Genomic DNA, 20,703 nt, shown 5'->3' with positions numbered 1-20,703 from the left:
ATAATAATAATAATAATAATAATAATAATAATAACAATAATTAATATAAGTGAATAAAACAATAATAAAAAACTAGAAAAAAATAGTAAATAAAAATATATTACTACAACTACTACTACTAATAATAATAATTTTTTTAAATAAACGTGGCCTCCAGCCTCCCCCAATAACCACACCTTCGCCGCCATTTTATTACCTTAAAACTAACTATCCTAATATACATAAGTAGCAACCCTAGTAGTAGTAATAATAATAATAAAGAACCATAAATAAATACAAAAATAAAATAAAAATATCAATAGTGAGAAACAATATATGTATGTTGTGTTGTCAAAGTAAGAGAAACAATTGAGACCCTGCAATTGTGTGTAAATGAGGCAGAAAGTCAGATCAGCAACCTGGGACTTGGTCACAATTTTTGTTATGCCATATGGCAGCAGGGTCTACCTCCCTGTGGTGATTTACTCCTTAAAGTACAATAAGGAACGATAAATTAAGTCATGGTACACAGAGAATTATTATTGTACTCAGTGGGTTAAGTCATTGTACACAAGGGGTTGTTAGTGTACTCAGTGGGTTAAGTCATTGTACACAAGGGGTTGTTAGTGTACTCAAGGGGTTAAGTCATTGTACACAAGGGGTTGTTAGTGTACTCAAGGGGTTAAGTCATTGTACACAAGGGGTTGTTAGTGTACTCAAGGGGTTAAGTCACCTCCCAAACCTGGTAGTGTAAGAACTAGAATCTTATACAAGTGAACTTAATCAGTATTTCTCTAAAGGTTATATCCTTCATAAACATCAATAAAATCAGTACATTGGAACACAAGTTCTCATATAGACACCAATATACTGTAAACAATCATACGACACAGGTGTTCACGGCTCAACCCTTTACCTGTGTTTACCTGAGTATAATTAATATGTATTACTGTACATTACAAATTATGATCATCAAACACAAAACACAATGACACTTTCTACATAACATCAACTTTAAAAATAGGTAAAAATATGAAGAGAAATTGGTGATAATAACATCCATCTCTATCTGTCCTGCACAACACCTCATTATGGCAGGTAAGAAGGCAATTATCATCCTATTTTACATCATAAATTTTGTTCTGTTGCCATGATTATAAAATTATACTATTGTTGTGCTTCCTGACCAATACAGTGTTGTAATAAAGAGTAGAGAAGGGTTGTGTAGAATGAGAGGCTAAGCATTTCTTCAGCCGCCGCCGCTAAACTGCTAAACTTCACCACTGTACAATACGTCATCTTGGTCATTATCACAAGGGGGGTCCAGACACTCCTAGGAAACTTTTACAATTAAGTTATCAATGCTCCATGATACAGCACAATTTTGTAATGATCTATGTATCAGCGCAATAATAAAAAAAAAAAAACAGTGCGTGACACAACAGCAAAAAAAACCCCTCACAATGCAAGGAAAGATATGGCCGCTTTAGCTAAGTTTACCAGAAAATAATACTCTATGGCCATATGTTTATTTACATAACAAACCCCTTATTACAACACGTAAATATCCTTGATAGTTCATCGCCTCTTAAAATATGAATAAATGTTAATATAAACAAAGACAAAATAGTGGAATGAAGAAAAAACATATTTTTAAAGTTCGATTTTCAGGGAGGAAGGCGAGCGTGGATATTGTGTGCTCAGCGTGTGGCATCAGCGGTGACAAGTGAGGTATGGACTGCGGCGCGCACAAAAGCTGATGAAGTCCTCACAATTAAACATGCGTCAATGATAAATCGTACGGCTGAGCCAACTCGCTACCGTATCCATCATAATCCCGGGCCTCCACTCACGCCCGCACGGAACACCACACGGAACACCGCACGGAACGGCACACGGAACACCTATCACATGGAAAACTGGCCCCGACCCGATTTTTACCCGAGGAATTTATATTTTTTCCCCCTACGAGTACTTAAGCGATTTTTTCCCTCTCTCTCACTGTTACTGTTGGTTAAAAGGGAGAGAGTTTTTAGCGGCAGATTCGCACCAGTGAGAAACATGAAAGAAAATTACTGATCATTTTACATACACTTCTCGCTGACAATCTCGTCCGCTGAGTTCGCTAATTAGAGAATAAGTTTCGCTAACCTCACCCCCCCCCCCACATATTAGACCATATTATACCGTATACAGTATAATGTTAGTATACACATGATTGTATATTATATTTAACACGATATAAGGAGTTAGTAGTTATATGAAGTGTATTAATGTTATTAGGAATCGGAGGTAAATATTAATGAGTAAATTGGTAAGTATCTGACCCACCCACCCACCTTCAACCCCTGTTCCAAGACATGATGTTATTACCACACATCCACACTACCACAGCCTTCATCCACACTACCACAACCTTCATCCACACTACCACAGCCTTCATCCATACTACCACAACCTTCATCCACACTACCACAGCCTTCATCCATACTACCACAACCTTCATCTACACTACCACAACCTGCATCCATACTACCACAACCTGCATCCACACTACCACAACCTTCATCCACACTACCACAACCTGCATCCACACTACCACAACCTTCATCCACACTACCACAACCTTCATCCACACTACCACAACCTTCATCCACACTACCACAACCTTCATCCATACTACCACAGTACCACAACCTTCACTCACATCACCTTCCCTCCATTATCAACTCCCTCCCTCCTTATTTCCTTCCTTCTAACCTCCCTCCTTCCCTCATTACATACCTCCTCCTTCTCCCTCCCTCTCTCCCTCCCTCCCTCCCTCACCAACAGTGTAGGAGGATGATTTTATTAATGGCTTTTGTTCTTATATTCACATCGATTAGGCAATGGGGCAAGATAGGTTCATTGAGTGGTGGAGGGAGGGAGGGAGTTACTGTAATGGGGGAGGGAGTCTGAGAGGAAGGAGGAGGAGGAGGAGGGATTAGATAAATAATTGAATGAAGTTGAAGGAAAGAAAGAAGGAAAAGAGTTGAAGGAAAGAAGAATAGAATTGAAGGAATAATAAAATAAACTATAGAAGGATTAGAAGGAAAAGATTGATAGATCACCTGAAGTTTAACCACCCCCCAGCTTATAGGTATGTAGCCTGATGATTAAATACCTGGGGGATTAGGTTAGGTTAAGTTACGTTAGGTCAGGTTAAGTTAGGTTAGGTCAGGTTGGTTAGGTTAGGTTAGGTTAGGTCAGGTTAAGTTAGGTTAGGTCAGGTTGGTTAGGTTAGGTTGAGTTGGAAGTCCAGGTTAAGTTAGGTTAGGTCAGGTTGGTTAGGTTAGGTTGAGTCAGGTTAAGTTAGGTTAGGTCAGGTTGGTTGGGTTAGGTTGCAGTTGGGTTAAGATTAGGTTAGGTCAGGTTGGTTAGGTTAAGTGGGTTAGGTCAGGTTAGTTGAGTTGAGTTGAGTTAGGTTAAAATTTAGGTTAGATTAGGGTTGGTTGGGATTGGGGATTAGGTCAGGTTGGTTGGGATTGGGTTAGGTTGGGAGTTGGAATTTAGGATTAGGTTGGGTCGGGTTGGTTAGGTTGGGAGTTCAGGTCAGGTTTGGTTGGATTGGGTTGGAGTCCCAGGAGTTGGTTAGGTTAGGTTGAGTTGGGTTAAGTTAGGTTGGGTCAGGTTGGTTGGGTTGAGTTGGGTCAGGTTGGTTAGGTTGGGTTAGGTTGGAGTTTAGTTAGAGTTGGGTCAGGTTGGTTGGGTTGGGTTAGGTTGGGTTAGGTTAGGTCAGGTTGGTTGGGTTGGGTCAGGTTGGTTGGGATTAGGTCCAGTTGAGTTAGTTAAATTGGGTTGGTTAAGAACAAGTTTGGTCAGGTTGGTTAAGTTGGGTTTGGTTATGTTAGGTTGGGTTATGTTAGGTTAGGTTAAGTTAGGTTTGGTCAGGTTGGTTAAGTTAGGTTTGGTTATGTTAGGTTAGGTTAAGTTAGGTTAGGTCAGGATGGTCAGGTTGGTTAGGTTAGGTTAGGTGATCAGAAGCAAGCGTGCTAATTTTATATTATGAGAGCCAAGAGACGATACTTGACCTACTGTATACTGCTGGCTGGTTACTGTAATGACGTCACACCATAACACAACACACAGGGGGCGGTAATAACACAACACACAGGGGGCGGTAATAACACAACACACACAGGGCAGTAATAACCCACAACACACAGGGGCAGTAATAACACAACACACAGTGGGTCAAGTAATAACCCCAACACACAGGTGGCAGTAATAACACAACACACAGGGGCAGTAATAACACAACACACAGGGGCAGTGGCAACACAACAAACAGGTGGCGGTAATAACACAACACACAGGGGGCGGTAATAACACAACACACAGGGGGCGGTAATAACACAACACACAGGTGGCGGTAATAACACAACACACAGGTGTGTACAGGTAAGTGTGTGACCTCTCATTAGTATCACTACCTGTCGTGTGTCTTACCTCTACTAATATTATGCTAGCGTGGCCACACCGTGTATAGTACCGCACCCTCTATTACACCTAATGTATACCACTATATCATACTACACTATTATACAGCCCTCCTGGCTATCATACTCCGTGTTGGTAACTATACACCACTGTGTGTTATTGTGTGTATGACGGTGTAATAATTCAGGCTGATGGTGTCATGGCTGTCTCTATTTATCTCTATATACGATTTTATTTTTTATTAGACAGACAGACAGACAGACAGACAGACAGACAGACAGACAGACAGACAGACAGACATAATTGCCATATCCTTCAAAAAAATCTTAATATAGTACTGCACCGAGGTATTTAACACACACAGACACACACACACACACACACACACACACACACACACACACACACACACACAAACAGACATACAAACAGACATACAGAGACACAGACTAATAGCCATAATGCACAAGGGTAACCAAGGTATTTCAATGACACAATTTATAATCATTGTCACCTGGTCTACCTGACAACACTTTAATTAATCCTTTACTGCCCGCCATCGATCACCACGTCTGATTGATCGAGTCGCGTGTGACGTTCTGAGTGCGGGAGTGTGGTGTTCTGAGTGCGGGAGTGTGGTGTTCTGAGTGGGGGAGTGTGGTGTTCTGAGTGGGGAAGCATGAAAGTTTCAGTAGGGGTGTGTGGTAGTCTGAGTGGGAAAGTGTGGTGTTCTGAGTGCGGAAGTGTGGTGTTCTGAGTGGGGGAGTGTACTGGTCTGATTATTAACAAACCTACATATACAGTACGCGCACACACACACGTACACAGTACACACACACACACACACACACACACACACACACACACACACACACACACACACACACACACACACACACACTACTACTACTACCTTGCTGTCACTCGGAATAGAGTATGACGATCATCCAACTAGGGATGTCACCTAGGTTGGTGAGTTCTGAGGTGAATAAAGAGGCCGATACGGGACCGGCAGGGTTGTTCACAGATCTTGCACATGTGGAGGCCTACATCTAGTGCGGGAGGGGCGGCAGCAGTGTCTTTCCCGCGTTGGCGCTTGTTTGCCTCGGTATGCAGTGGGGCACACACACACACACACACACACACACACACACACACACACACACACACACACACACACACACACACATACAAAAGTGACAATTTCAATTCGAAACAACGGTGTCAACGACCGTCTTGACAGATATTGCAAGTCAATATCAGTCCCATTCATTGACAACTGGGACAACTTTTACGGCAGAAGGGACCTTTATGCTAGGGATGGGGTGCACCTGTCTCGGGATGGGGTGGCAACCCTGGCTGGGTCTCTGGAGGGGGCAGTTCAAAAGATATCGAAGTCTTTAAACTACTAGGGGAACATGTGAGCACAGGGGTGGAGGAGACTGCAGTGGGAGCCGGTAAACAAAGTAAAAAGTTACAGGGAAAAAGTGTTTGGAATGATGACAAAGCTAACTTAGACAGCGAGTTAAGACCTAAACGCGGTAAAGGGAGGACTCAGAACACAACTAACCTAAATGTCTACTACGCGAACAGTAGAAGTATGAGAAACAAAATGGATGATATTAGGGCCCTGGTATGTACCGAAAAAATCGATATAATAGCATTAACTGAAACATGGATCAACCTAGACTCACGTGAGTTACCTGTCGAATACCAAATTGCGGATTACAAATTGTTCCATACAGATAGGCCGTCCAGGAAAGGAGGCGGAGTAGCAATCTATGTCAGGGATAATCTAAAGTGTGAAATAAATAAGGAAATAAAAACTGAGCGGAATACAGAAACAATTTGGATAGAACTAATCGACGGCAGGGAAAAATTAATCATAGGAGTAATATATAGACCTCCCAACCTTGATAGAGTTAATGAGCGACTTATCTGGGATGAAATGCACAGGGCTTCCATACACAACAAAGTCTGTATAGTAGGCGATTTTAACCTTGGCCAAATAGATTGGACTGACCTTACGGGTAACTCAGTATCAGAGGATTTCCTCGAAACGATCCAGGACTGTTTCCTAAGTCAACATATAACCGAACCCACCTGGGGTAATAATATACTCGATTTAGTTCTGTCGAACAGAGAAAACCTCACTAGCAATGTCGAGGTAGGGAACGAACTTGCAAACAGCGATCACAAAGAAATTAGATTCCGGTTAGATTTTCAGATCAGACGTTAGGAAAATTCCATTAAAGTCCCAGATTTCAGAAGGGCAAACTTTGATAGTTTAAAGAGGCAGCTGAGAGAGGGGGTGTCGCGCTTGGGCGTGAACCTGACAGATGACACCGACCTGATAACGAGATCTGAGATTGCCGAGTTCCACGGCAATTTAAATAACGAGTCACTTAATGCACAAAGGCAGATCAGACAACAATGACCCTAAATGGATAAATAATTATTTAAAGAACATTATAGGCCAAAGGAAGGCTATAGGTAGAAGGATAAATCGTGGCGAAATTTACCTCCGGGAGAATTATAAGGTATTGGCCGGTAGGGTTAAGACCGAGATAAGAAAAGGAAAGAGAAATAATGAACTGAAAATAGCAAGGGAGGCGAAGACAAACCCCAAAGGATTCTACCAAATGTATCAAACTAAAATACGAGATAAGATTGGACCAATATGTTCAGATACCGGCGAGCTCACTGATAACGATGGAGAAATGAGCAATAATTTGAATAAATATTTTTCAACAGTTTTCACCACCCAAAATTTAAACATGATACCTGAGGCACCGACTCTATTCAGAGATAGTGAAGGAAACAAATTAAGTGAGATAGTAGTGACTAGTAACGATGTTAATAAGCAAATAGACAAACTAAAGCCTAATAAGTCACCTGGTCCCGATGAGATATTTGCCAGAGTATTAAAGGAATGTAAGGAAGAGCTTAGTTTGCCCTTAGCAAAGTTGTTTAACATGTCCTTAAAAACAGGTGTAGTATCAGATTCCTGGAGGATAGCGAATGTAATACCAATTTTCAAGAAGGGGGATAGATCACTATCCTCTAACTACCACCCAATCAGTCTAACATCAATAGTAGGCAAATTACTAGAATCAATCATTTCAAACTCTATTCGAAACCACCTGGAGAAGCACAAGTTGATCAATGGTTCCCAACATGGCTTCACAAGAGGGCGTTCATGTCTAACTAATCTATTAACATTCTTTTCATCAGTTTTCGAATCGGTGGACGAGGGGCACAATTATGATGTGGTATATCTCGACTTTAGCAAAGCCTTCGACAGAGTCCCCCACGAAAGACTAATTAGAAAGGTAGAAGAACATGGCATCAAAGGTAATATCCTTAAATGGATTAGGGCGTGGTTACGGGACAGGAAACAGCGAGTGAGCATAAACGGCACTAAATCGCATTGGAGCAACGTCACTAGTGGAGTTCCCCAAGGCTCAGTTCTTGGACCATTATTATTTATTATATACATAAACGACATAGATATCGGCATAGACAGCAACATAAGTAACTTTGCTGTTGACACTAAAATAGGACGTGTAATTAAATCTGACGAGGGCTCTGCAAAACTACAGGAAGATCTAAACAAATTTTTCGAATGGTCGGAAAAATGGCAGATGAAATTCAATATGGACAAATGTAAAGTACTCAGTATAGGAGATGTAAACAGGGAAACCAGATACCAGATGAACAGCGATGCCATTGTGGAATCCGACTGCGAGAGAGATTTAGGAGTAATGATAAGTAGGAATCTTAAGCCAAGTAAACAATGTGTTTTTGCTCGTAACAAGGCTAATAAAGTACTTGGGTTCATACAAAGGAGTGTTAGTTACAAGACTAGCGAGGTCATCTTAAAATTATATCTAGCGCTTGTAAGAACCTCACCTGGATTACGCAGTTCAGTTCTGGTCACCGTATTACAGAATGGATATAGAATCCTTGGAAAGAATCCAAAGGAGAATGACAAGACTAATCCCGGGCATTAGGAACCTTGAGTACAGAGACAGGTTAAAGCATCTTAATTTGCACTCCCTCGAGAGACGTAGAGTGAGGGGCGACATGAGAGAGGTGTTTAAATGGAAGTCAGGGTTAAACAAAGGGGGCATTACAAAGGTACTCAAACTATCTAACCAGGAGTGAACTCGTAACAATGGTTTTAAATTAGACAAATTTAGATTTCGGCGTGAAATAGGTAAACATTGGTTTGGAAACAGAGTAGTGGATGAATGGAACAAGTTACCAAATATCACCATTAACTCGAATACGCTGGATAGCTTCAAACATAGGTTGGATGCTTATATAAGCAATAGGGGTGGGTATAAACGGGACTGCCCAGTATGGGCCAATAGGCCCGCTGCAGTTTCCTCCATTCTTATGTTCTTATGTAACTGTTACAGCGACAATCGGGATTAGTGGTCAATGTTGACCTGACCGGACCAGACACACCCTGTCCACCATACACTCACCACCACCAACACTGATGAGAAGCCAAGAAAGACTCCAAACTACATCAGAAGAGAAATGAGGACTCCCTACTCCACCCTAGTGAGGAATAAACGAATTCCTAACTACATCACAGGAGGAACAAGAACCATCTCCAACACCCTGTGTGAGCTGGAGGACCTACCCGGACCACGTGGTGCATCTGCAGCTGTAGTGAGGTAGCGGAGTAACACCCAGGTATGACGCAACGGCCACCCAGACAGTAGGCCCCAACATCAGGTCACAAGAATGTTTACAAGTCCAGCTCAAACATTACCAGATCTCCATGTTGACTCTTTGTTTCTTATATTTTTGTATTGAAAGCTTTTGTCAATCAAGTGACCCACTCCCCGCTTCCACCATATGACACCTATCACCTCTGTTCATTGTATATTTTCGGCCTTCGGTCTGCCATGCTATCTTAATAAACCGTTAATTATTATTATTATTATTATTATTATTATTATTATTATTATTATTATTATTATACGGCACACAAAAAACAATTCTAGGAAATAATTGCCTCTACTCTCAATGAACACACACAAAATAATATTCTTGGAAACCATTAATAATTTCCCCCAGTATGATTGTTTACCAACACACTATGACAACAAAATACAATAGAGTCATCCCATATAATCTATTTCCTCCTATTTACTCGACTCACAGACAGGTGGGGCTATTTTGTTCAGCGGATCCACCAATAAACATGTAAGTCAATGAATAAAATACTTGTACTTCTGTTTATCAATCTATTTCGACAAGTAAAAATAAAGATATCGATTTAGTTAATATATTTCGATGGATATTTTTCTTTGGGGTGACATGAACTGTATATTTATGAGATGATTGGTAGTATTTATTTATTTTCTTTCTTTCTTTCTTTCTGTCCTTCTTTCTTTGAGGACGATGACTTTACCCCTTCCCTTGAGTACAGTACTGAGTCAATATACTCGAGGGAATATAGTTATTACTTTTCAGACAGTTAATATATCGTACTTACAGGATTAAGTCATTGTACTCAAGAGGGTTAAATTACCGTACTACAAAGGGTTTAGCCTATTTGATTGTACTAATTAACTGTACTCAGGAAACTGGTATGGTACTCAAGGGGTTAAGCGAGGAAAAATACATAAACTAGTACATCAACAAAGATCGAAGAGTACAAACATCACATTACAGCTTGTTTGATGACTCAGCTAAATGGTGACAAATGATGATGATGAACAAAAGTCGAAAATAATTTGATCAACAAGAGTGATGATGACGTCAGATGTCAACAAACCTCCCTCTCTTCGCTCCACCAATCACAAATTGTCACCACCCCTGAGAGAGCCTACGGACCATGACGTCACAGTTCCGATACCAGCTCATCCGTGGGTAAATTTTTCAAGTAAATGTTCTCATGTTTCGAGGATTAAGGTAATTCTACTAAGCCTCGGAAGAGATATTTGGGAACATGATACTGTGCGTGTCTTTTGGAGGTGCTGGTGGCTAGAGAGGGACAGACAGACAAACGGGCACACAGAGAGATGAAACTTACCTGGCAAGCTAGATACGGTCACTGCTGGAGTCAAAGGAGCAATATATGTAACGACGGTGAGGACTTTCTCAATCTTGTTTATGTGGCGGTGGGGGCACGAGGACCAGCTGTGAATGAGAGAGCGACTATAACAAACACTAGTGGCATCTTTATGTGAGTTTATATGAGTCTTGGGTTTTTAAGAAGTCACAGACAATCTTAAGGAAACACAGTAGGATTGAGAACATCGCCTTGAGGTACTCCGGCGTTAATGATTAAATAGAGTTATAACCACAGTAATTTTTGTATATAAAATTATATATTATACAGATAGTGAAGAGGGATGAGGAGATAGTGGATAGAACAGTTCAATGTGTGGATAGTACGTGTGGTGAGGTGTGGTAGGGGGTGTGGTGGAGGTGTAGAGAAGACGTCATCTGGTTCAACAAACAAGAGAGGCTGGCTGGCTACACCTTTATACCTGTGTGTGTGTGTGTGTGTGTGTGAAGTGATATTCCTGGATTAAATTTCTGATCCGAGGGAAGATATGAAGCGAGTAGTTTTTATCCTCATCCCTTCGTCGATATCAATTTCTCCTCACCTCCCCTGGTTGAAGAATTGCCCTCCCCTAGCTAGAATGATCCCTTCCTCCCCAACCCTTACCTGTGTGACCCCATCTTCCCCAGGGCTATCCAATACTACACCTTACCTTGTCTTCCCCTGAGCCAAGTCCACCAGTCCCCCTCGTTCACTACCTGGCTGGCTAGCACACGAGGCACCGCCAGACATTAACCCTATGATCGTCGCTTTATTTCCACAATGAGCCACATCATCCACCGTCGATATATAACCATTAAACACCGCCACTGAACGGCTCTAACTCAGCGCCTCCCTTCTCTCTCTTTTTGTGTGTGTATGTGTGTGTGTCTCTCTCATGCCTCACACTTCTCTCCCCCTTCCTCCCTCTCTCACTCACTCACTCACTCACTCACCCAGTCTCTTTATTCTTTTTACCTTCGCGCAGAGTCTTTAATTAAGGGTTGACGCGGCGCGGGACTATGTAAAGGAAGCATTCAAACGCAGAAGTAGCCGAGTATAAAACGCCTTCTGATTACAGTGGTCCCGTGGCCGCACCGGACAATTACCGCCTATGATAAATAGCTGGGACGAGAGGGGGATCGAGCGAGTGTTCTCTCTCTCCCAGCACCACCCGGCCACCTTAAACACCTGCTTGTGGGGCGCTAAATGACGCATAGTGATCACTCAGACGGTGATGGAGGGTGGCTAAGAATACCTGTTGAAGGTGTGCGCCTCCGCGGATCCTTCTGAGAGAGCAATTAAGAGCCGTGATGCAGGTGAGATAGTCCCCTCCCCTTCCCTGCCTCTCACCATCTCCCTGCCCTGCCTTCCCCCTCATCTCCCCGCCATCTGGACCACACTGGCTATTCTCCCTCCCTCCCGCTACCATCAGCCATACCTCTGTCTGACGCCTGCCACCGCCATACTTCAAGTGACATATCAAACACTCAGAAGTCTTACCACACACACACACAATTGTAGGTGTGCGGGAAATTTGTTTAAGCTGCCACGGACACAACAACCCACCCATAACTGTGTGACCCAGTGTCAAGTAGTAACCCAGGAAGATCGCACAGGTCAACAACATAACTGGGTAACCCTTACTCATGGTACACGATCCTTCCCTTAATCGTTTTATACCAGGGTCTTAGTTACTACTCGGTAAATGGCACCATGAAGCTTGCCCCGTGCCCATACCCTCCCGTACACCACCTACGGGTCCCCACCATCAAAGATATAACGTAAACCCTATCCTACACCATTTATGTTGTTCCCTAAATGTGAGAAACTGACAAACACACACACACACACACACACACTCACACACACTGTCAAGGGTTGGTTAGCTTTTTTATCTACGTCAGAATTCATTGTTTATAAATAATGTAAAACTTTATTTACCTTTCGTGGTGATTCGTCAGGCGTCACCTTGAAATACTGTCTGTGGTTGACTTAGATCGAAATTCTTCCTTGCTAGACCCGTCAAAGTCACGCCCAGTTAGACTTAAAGAATATAGTGCAATTGTGAGAGTCAGTATCTACTTTTCGAGACTCATAATCACTTAACAAAAGAAGAAAACAAGGGCGTTGTGTCTGACGTTTTCACCGTCTCACAAAATGTAAACATATCATTGAAGAAAATGGTCACCAAACTAAAGAAAATTGACAATAATTTAGGATAAACTTTAATAGATTTATCTAAACTTTCTATCGCTAATAAAAGAGGGAAAATGTTAAAGATGCCAACAAATACAGTCACTAAAGTTCTAAACGAAGATTATTTTGTTCTAAAAGCCAACAAAATCTAACCTAACCTAAAGACCCTGGGATAGTTTAGGCCATAGTGCAGGTTAGGACACGTTACGTTGGTAAGTCTGGAAAAATAAACTACACCAAAGTTCTGTTCGTGATATTTTCCAAACATAATCCACTTGAACTTGACCGTGCCATGTCTAAGGTATATTCTCATGGCAAAAGTAAACAACCTGACCCTCATAGTTCACCATTTAAAGCGTGGACAAACGGACAGACATACAGACAGGCTGATTTACGGATACCTGGCCACTATATCTCTTCCACGGGTAAAAAACGACAGTCCTAATGTGAACAGAGGAAACGGAGTTGTAACTTGAGCCGCGCGAGTTGGAGGACGACCAGTGTAAACCACTTTGTACGCTCAGCTGACCGCGCAGAGCCAATACTGTGCTCTGAGGTGTACAGGGTGTGTGTTGTACAGGGTGTGTGTTGTACAGGGCGTGTGTTGTACAGGATATGTGTTGTACGGGGTGTATGTTATACAGGGTGTGTTGTAGAAGGTGTGTGTGTTGTACGGAGCGTGTGTTGTACAAGGTGTGTGTTTTGTACAGGGTGTGTTGTACAAGGTGTGTGTGTTGTACAGGGTGTGTTATAAGGCACAGTGTGTTTGCACGGGCGTGTGTTGTACAGGTTATGTGTGTTGTACAGGCGTGTGTTGTACAAGGTGTGTGTTTTGTACAGGTGTGTTGTACAAGGTGTGTGTGTTGCACAGGCGTGTGTTGTACAGGGTGTGTGTGTGTGCAGGGTGTGTTATAAGGTGTGTGATGAGCAGATCCTTACAAAGGTGTATTTTGGACAAATTCGTCATTAACAAGGTGAATATTTCTTACAAGGCTCTTCAAGTAATCTGTAACGTGTGTGTGTGTGTGTGTGTGTGTGTGTGTGTGTGTGTGTGTGTGTGTGTGTGTGTGTGTGTGTGTGTGTGTGTGTGTGTGTGTGTGTGTGTGTGTGTGTGTGTGTGTGTGTGTGTGTGTGTGTGTGTGTGTGTGTGTGTGTGTGTGTGTGTGTGTGTGTGTGTGTGTGTGTGTGTGTGTGTGTGTGTGTGTGTGTGTGTGTGTGTGTGTGTGTGTGTGTGTGTGTGTGTGTGTGTGTGTGTGTGTGTGTGTGTGTGTGTGTGTGTGTGTGTGTGTGTGTGTGTGTGTGTGTGTGTGTGTGTGTGTGTGTGTGTGTGTGTGTGTGTGTGTGTGTGTGTGTGTGTGTGTGTGTGTGTGTGTGTGTGTGTGTGTGTGTGTGTGTGTGTGTGTGTGTGTGTGTGTGTGTGTGTGTGTGTGTGTGTGTGTGTGTGTGTGTGTGTGTGTGTGTGTGTGTGTGTGTGTGTGTGTGTGTGTGTGTGTGTGTGTGTGTGTGTGTGTGTGTGTGTGTGTGTGTGTGTGTGTGTGTGTGTGTGTGTGTGTGTGTGTGTGTGTGTGTGTGTGTGTGTGTGTGTGTGTGTGTGTGTGTGTGTGTGTGTGTGTGTGTGTGTGTGTGTGTGTGTGTGTGTGTGTGTGTGTGTGTGTGTGTGTGTGTGTGTGTGTGTGTGTGTGTGTGTGTGTGTGTGTGTGTGTGTGTGTGTGTGTGTGTGTGTGTGTGTGTGTGTGTGTGTGTGTGTGTGTGTGTGTGTGTGTGTGTGTGTGTGTGTGTGTGTGTGTGTGTGTGTGTGTGTGTGTGTGTGTGTGTGTGTGTGTGTGTGTGTGTGTGTGTGTGTGTGTGTGTGTGTGTGTGTGTGTGTGTGTGTGTGTGTGTGTGTGTGTGTGTGTGTGTGTGTGTGTGTGTGTGTGTGTGTGTGTGTGTGTGTGTGTGTGTGTGTGTGTGTGTGTGTGTGTGTGTGTGTGTGTGTGTGTGTGTGTGTGTGTGTGTGTGTGTGTGTGTGTGTGTGTGTGTGTGTGTGTGTGTGTGTGTGTGTGTGTGTGTGTGTGTGTGTGTGTGTGTGTGTGTGTGTGTGTGTGTGTGTGTGTGTGTGTGTGTGTGTGTGTGTGTGTGTGTGTGTGTGTGTGTGTGTGTGTGTGTGTGTGTGTGTGTGTGTGTGTGTGTGTGTGTGTGTGTGTGTGTGTGTGTGTGTGTGTGTGTGTGTGTGTGTGTGTGTGTGTGTGTGTGTGTGTGTGTGTGTGTGTGTGTGTGTGTGTGTGTGTGTGTGTGTGTGTGTGTGTGTGTGTGTGTGTGTGTGTGTGTGTGTGTGTGTGTGTGTGTGTGTGTGTGTGTGTGTGTGTGTGTGTGTGTGTGTGTGTGTGTGTGTGTGTGTGTGTGTGTGTGTGTGTGTGTGTGTGTGTGTGTGTGTGTGTGTGTGTGTGTGTGTGTGTGTGTGTGGTGGTGTGTACATCTGTTCATTTCCTTTCTTTTCTCATTTACTTTTAATTCCATCTTATCTCCTCCTTTCTTCCCTCCTTCTCTTCTTCTCCTTCCCTTTCCTTTGCATCCCTAACCTCCTCTTCTCCTCTTCCATTTCCTCCTCCTCTTCCTCCTACCCATCTCTCCCTCCTCCTTCCTTCCCATTCCTTTAACCGAATAACTCCCCACTTTCCTTCTCCTCTTCCTCCAATTATCAGTCTTCTTCTTCACCCCTTCCTCCTTCATCCTCCCTCTTCTTCTTTTCCTTCCTCCTAATCCTCTCATCCCTCCCTCCCTCCTCCCCCCCTCCTCCTCCACCTCCTCCTCCTCCTCCACCTCCCTTCCTCTCCTTCCTCCTCCTCCTGCCTCTCCCTCCTCCTCCCTGTTCCTCCTCCTCCTGCCTCTCCCTCCTCCTCCTCCTCCTCCTCCCTCCTCCTCTCCCTCTCCTCCTCCTGCCATCCCCCTCCTCTTCCTCCTCTTTCTCCTGCCATCTCCCTCCTCCTCCTCCTCCTGCCATCTCCCTCCTCCTCCTCCTCCTCCTGCCATCTCCCTCTCCTCCTCCTCCTCCTGCCATCTCCCTCCCTCTTCCTCCTCTCTCGTAGTGTTTGTGGCGGGGAAGACTTACATAAATTATAAACCTGTACAGTAACGTGAGCCACCCAGGACAGGTCGTTGTCTTAACTAGCCACTCAGGAGGTGCACTCAGTTACCTCCTCCTCCTTCTTTTTCTCTGTCTCCTCCTCCGTCTCCTCCTTCTTCCCCTCCTTTTTCTCCTCCCCTCCTCATCCACTCTCTCTTTATACTCCTGTTCTTTCCTTTCCATTCCTCTTTCTCTCTCTTTTTTCCACTCCCCTCCTTCTCCTCCACCCGTCCCCTCTCTTCCTCTTCCTTCTCCTCTTCCCCTCCCTTCCTATAAGGATTACCTAAGGAATCTCTACCCCCCAGCTTATTTCACCTGAAGATTAATCACCCTGACGCTAACCTAACCTAACCTAACCTAATCTAACCTCATTCCCCCAAAATAGTGCTATAGGGTAGTTAGTTAATCTTTGGGTGAAATAAGTTGGTGTTTGAGAGTCTGGAAGCTATAAGTTTGGTTAGGTTAGGTCAGGTTAGGTTAGGTTAGGTTAGGTTAGGTTAGGTTAGGTTAGGTCAGGTTAGGTTAGGTCAGGTTAGGTTAGGTTAGGTTAGGTTAGGTTAGGTCAGGTTAGGTCAGGTTAGGTTAGGTCAGGTTAGGTTAGGTTAGGTTAGGTTAGGTTAGATTTTTCTTGGCTTGATTAGATTAAGTTTGGATAAGTTAAAGTTAGGTTACGTTTAGTTTGGGTAGATTAAGTTAGTTTTAGTTGAGGTCTTTTAATACAGCGGATCATCTAAACCCACAACCTGTCAGAGGATCCCACTAGACAGGTGTTATGTGTTAATTAAGACAGATGTTGATCATTATAAAAAGGTGAAGGACAAGTGGCAGGTGTTTTAATTAGAGATAACAGACAGGGGAAGGTGTTCGTTCAAGGTGTGTGAGAGAGGTGTAACCTAATTCAACATTTCATAGTTGGTTTTTTATTAATATCTGACTATCTTACTAAATACAAGACCCTCCCCTCCTCCCTCCTCCTCCTCAACCTTCCTCTTCTTCCTTCTCCTCCTCCTCCTCCTCATCATCCTCCTCCCCTTCCCTCCTCTACCCCCCACCCCCTTCTCTCCTACGCCATCTCTCACCTACGACCTACCTCCCCCTCTCCCCCCTTCACACACTCTCAACTGTATTATCTCCCTCTGTTGTCTCTCTGTCTCTCTGTATCTCTTTTTTCTCTCACGACACATTCAACTTTTCCACTCTTCAATCTCCCTCCACACACACACACACACACACACACACAGAGTCAAAACGACCTCCTCTTCCTCCCTCCTCCTCCTCCTCCCTCCTCTTCCCTCCTCCTCCTCCTACTCCTCTTCTTCCTCTTCCTCAAACTATAATTACGTGTTATTAATTAATCACTAAACACAAGTACCGTAAATCAGAGAGTGGAGCCGAAACTTCAACTTGTCGAGGCGTTTGTCTTCCTCGTCGGGATTTGAGGGGATTGGAACCACCTAATCTACTCTAATGAAGATATTATTTACACGTAATGCGCCGTCGGAGATTAACGCTTCCACCACCCTCCTCCTCTTCCTCGATCCTCCTCTTCCTTCTTCACCTCCCCCATCCTCCCCCTCTTCCTACCCACAACTCAGTATCCTCCTCCCTCCTCCTCCCTCCTTCTATCCTTCTCACCCACCTCTCTCCCCACATCCCTCCCTCATAACCCTCCTTATCCTCCCTCCCTCACCCCCCACCCCTCTTTCCTACCCACAACCCCCTCCCCCAGTATCTCTCCTCCTCTCACCTCCCTCTTTCCTACCACCCCCTCAGTACCCGTTCCCTCCCCCACTCTAGCCCTTCTCTTAGTCGGCTTTAATCTAACAGGAAAGGTTCATGTCGCTTATAGTCTTCTTTGTTTACGTTTGTTTCGTCTATTGATTTCATAGATAATGGAAGAAGTAAAAGTGTAGGTACAGGTACGATTACAGGTGATAGTGCAGGTACAGGTATAGAGGTGCGAATACATGTACAGGTACAGATTGAATTTAACACGAAAACAAATGAAGATCGAGTATTTATTTATAAAAGGTGAAAACAAAAGAGAATCGAGTATTGTTTATATTAAGATTAAAACAAAAGATAATCGAGTATTTGTTTATATTAAGATGAAAACAAAAGAGGATCGAGTATTTGTTTATATTAAGATGAAAACAAAAGAGGATCGAGTCGTGTTTATAAAGTGGGATTTAAAACTCTTATATTCAACTGGTGTTTGAGGAGGTGTTAAGGTATTGCTCTTGTGTGTGTGTGTGTGTGTGTGTGTGTGAGGTAGAGACGATGCAGGGGAGAGAGAGATTAAACGGAATGAGAGAGAGAGAGAGAGAGAGAGAGAGACCAGTCACACAATATAACCAACCATTACCAGAGAACAAATACACTCACTAAGTGTTACCGCCTCGCGTTACAAGCCACCGTTACAATCAGATTTAACAGTACTTCAACTCCTATTCTTCGCGTTACAAGCTGTTCTTTCAACTGTTACCACCCGAGAGTGTAACCCCATTAAACGTGTTACACAACAGGGTCTATTACTGTCATTTCTATTTGTCGTGTTACAAGTAGCTATTAAAGCGTTACAATCCAAGGAAGTGTAATATTCCAAGTCATAATTCATAGCGTTACAAGGCTATTATATGTGTTACAGGTACTCATATAAAGCGTTACAAGCCACCCTATGTGTTACAGACCTAGGGAGTGTGTGGGCGGGTATGTTACAAGCCAACCTGTGAGTGTTACAGATAGAGAGTGTCCAGAAGGTCGTGTTACAAGCTACTTCTCAGCGTGTTACAAAGAGAGAGAGAGAGAGAGGATGTAACAGGAGCTAGTGTACAGTATATATCGTGATCAAGAGAGAGAGAGAGAGAGAGAGAGAGAGAGAGAGAGAGAGAGAGAGAGAGAGAGAAAGGAGAGAGAGAGAGAGAGGATGTAACAGGAGCTAGTGTACAGTATATATCGTGATCAAGAGAGAGAGAGAGAGAGAGAGAGAGAGAGAGAGAGAGAGAGAGAGTCTGCCACAGTCTCTCTGGCACAAGACACTGTTTACCTGCTTCCATTAAGATGCCCTGACGATTGTGTCAGCGCGCCGCCCCTGACACCCGATACCCTCCCCTCGGCCCCGACAATTCTGTTTATCCCCTCCCCATCCTTCGGCCTTGATAGTTCTGGCTTAATCCCTTCTTCCTTTTTCCTCTCCTCCCTTTATTCCCAGTACCCGTTCCATCGTTTCGAAATTCTGGAAGGGTGGAGTTGATGGGTGAGAGAGGAGGGAGGAAAGGAGGAGGGAGAGGAGGAGGAAGGAGGAAGGAGGGAGGGAGAGGAGAAAAGACGTGTGGGAAAGGAAGAGATCAGGAGGTGGAAAAGGTGTGAGAATAAATCGACTAAGATAGGTAGAAAAGGTTAGAAAAAAATATTATTATTATTATTATTATTATTATTATTATTATTATTATTATTATTATTATTATTATTATATATGTTTTATTTCTATAGCGCTAAATTGTAAAGCAACAACCATCACAAATAATAACAACAATCAACAATAACAACAACCACAACAGCCACAACAAACCAAAATAGCCACAGCACAACAACAACAAAAACAACCACAATAACAACAATAACCACAATAACAACAACAACCACAATAACACAACAACCACACAATAACAACAACCACAACAACAAAACCACAATAACAACAACAACAACCAATAACAACAACAACAACAATAACAACAACCATAACAGCCACAATGATAATAATAACACTGAAAGAAGAGTAGGATATAAGATCTAACACACACACACACACACACACACACACACACACACACACACACACACACACACACACACACACACACACACACACACACACACACACACACACACACACAACACACACACACACCACACACACACACACACACACACACACACACACACACACACACACACACACCAATATAATCGGTACTTAACATCAATAGAGTTCTCACTGACCTTGACATTTGACCTCATCGTCCACCTCCCACTCCCTCTACTCCCCTCCCCTACCTCCTTCCCCCCACCTCTACCTCCTTCCCCACCTCATCCTCCTTCCCCTCCTTACTCCTTCCCCACCTCCTCCTCTACCTCCTTCCCACCCTCCTCCCACCTCCCCCTTCCCTCCCTACCTCCTCCCTCACCTCTTCCTCCTTTTCCCCCTACCTGTCGCCTACCCTCCACAGGTATACATTTGCATAATAAGGAGGTTGGGAGGAAGGGGTGGAGGGGTGGGGGAGGAAGAGGAGGGGTAGGAGGGGAGGGGTGGAAGAGGAGGTGGGGGACAAGGTTGGTGTATGGAAGGAAGGAGGGAGTGAAGGAAGAGAAGAGACTGGGTAGAGGAAGGAAGGAGAGAGGAGGGACTAGATTTGAGATGGAGGAGGGAGGATAGAGAAATGTGGGTGGTTGAGACAGGAGGATGAGGAGGAGGAAGAGGAGGAGGAAGAGGAGGAGGAGGAGAGGAGGAGGAGGAGGAGGAGGAGGAGGAGGAAGAGAGGAGGAAGAGGAGGAGAGAGGAGGAGGAGGAAGAGGAGGAGAGGAAGAGGAAGAGGAAGAGGAGGAGGAGGAGGAGGAGGAGGAAGAGGAGGAGGAAGAGAGGTGGAGGAGGAAGAGGAGGAGGAAGAGGAGGAGGAGGAAGGGGTCACTTATCAAGTTACACTGAGATACATCACCAGTTGCTTGGATTACATCTGACCAGACGGGCCAGCGGACAGACGAATGAGTCAGACAGACAGACAGACAGATTGGTTGACAGGGTGGCTGACTGGCTGACTGACTGACTGACAGAGTAGCTGACTGACCAACTGACGGCAAAAAACTGACTGAC

Source organism: Homarus americanus, unplaced genomic scaffold (assembly GCF_018991925.1).
Source record: "Homarus americanus isolate GMGI-L3 unplaced genomic scaffold, GMGI_Hamer_2.0 scaffold34921, whole genome shotgun sequence".
Classification (NCBI taxonomy): Eukaryota; Metazoa; Arthropoda; class Malacostraca; order Decapoda; family Nephropidae; genus Homarus; species Homarus americanus.
This window is presented reverse-complemented; position numbering follows the sequence as displayed.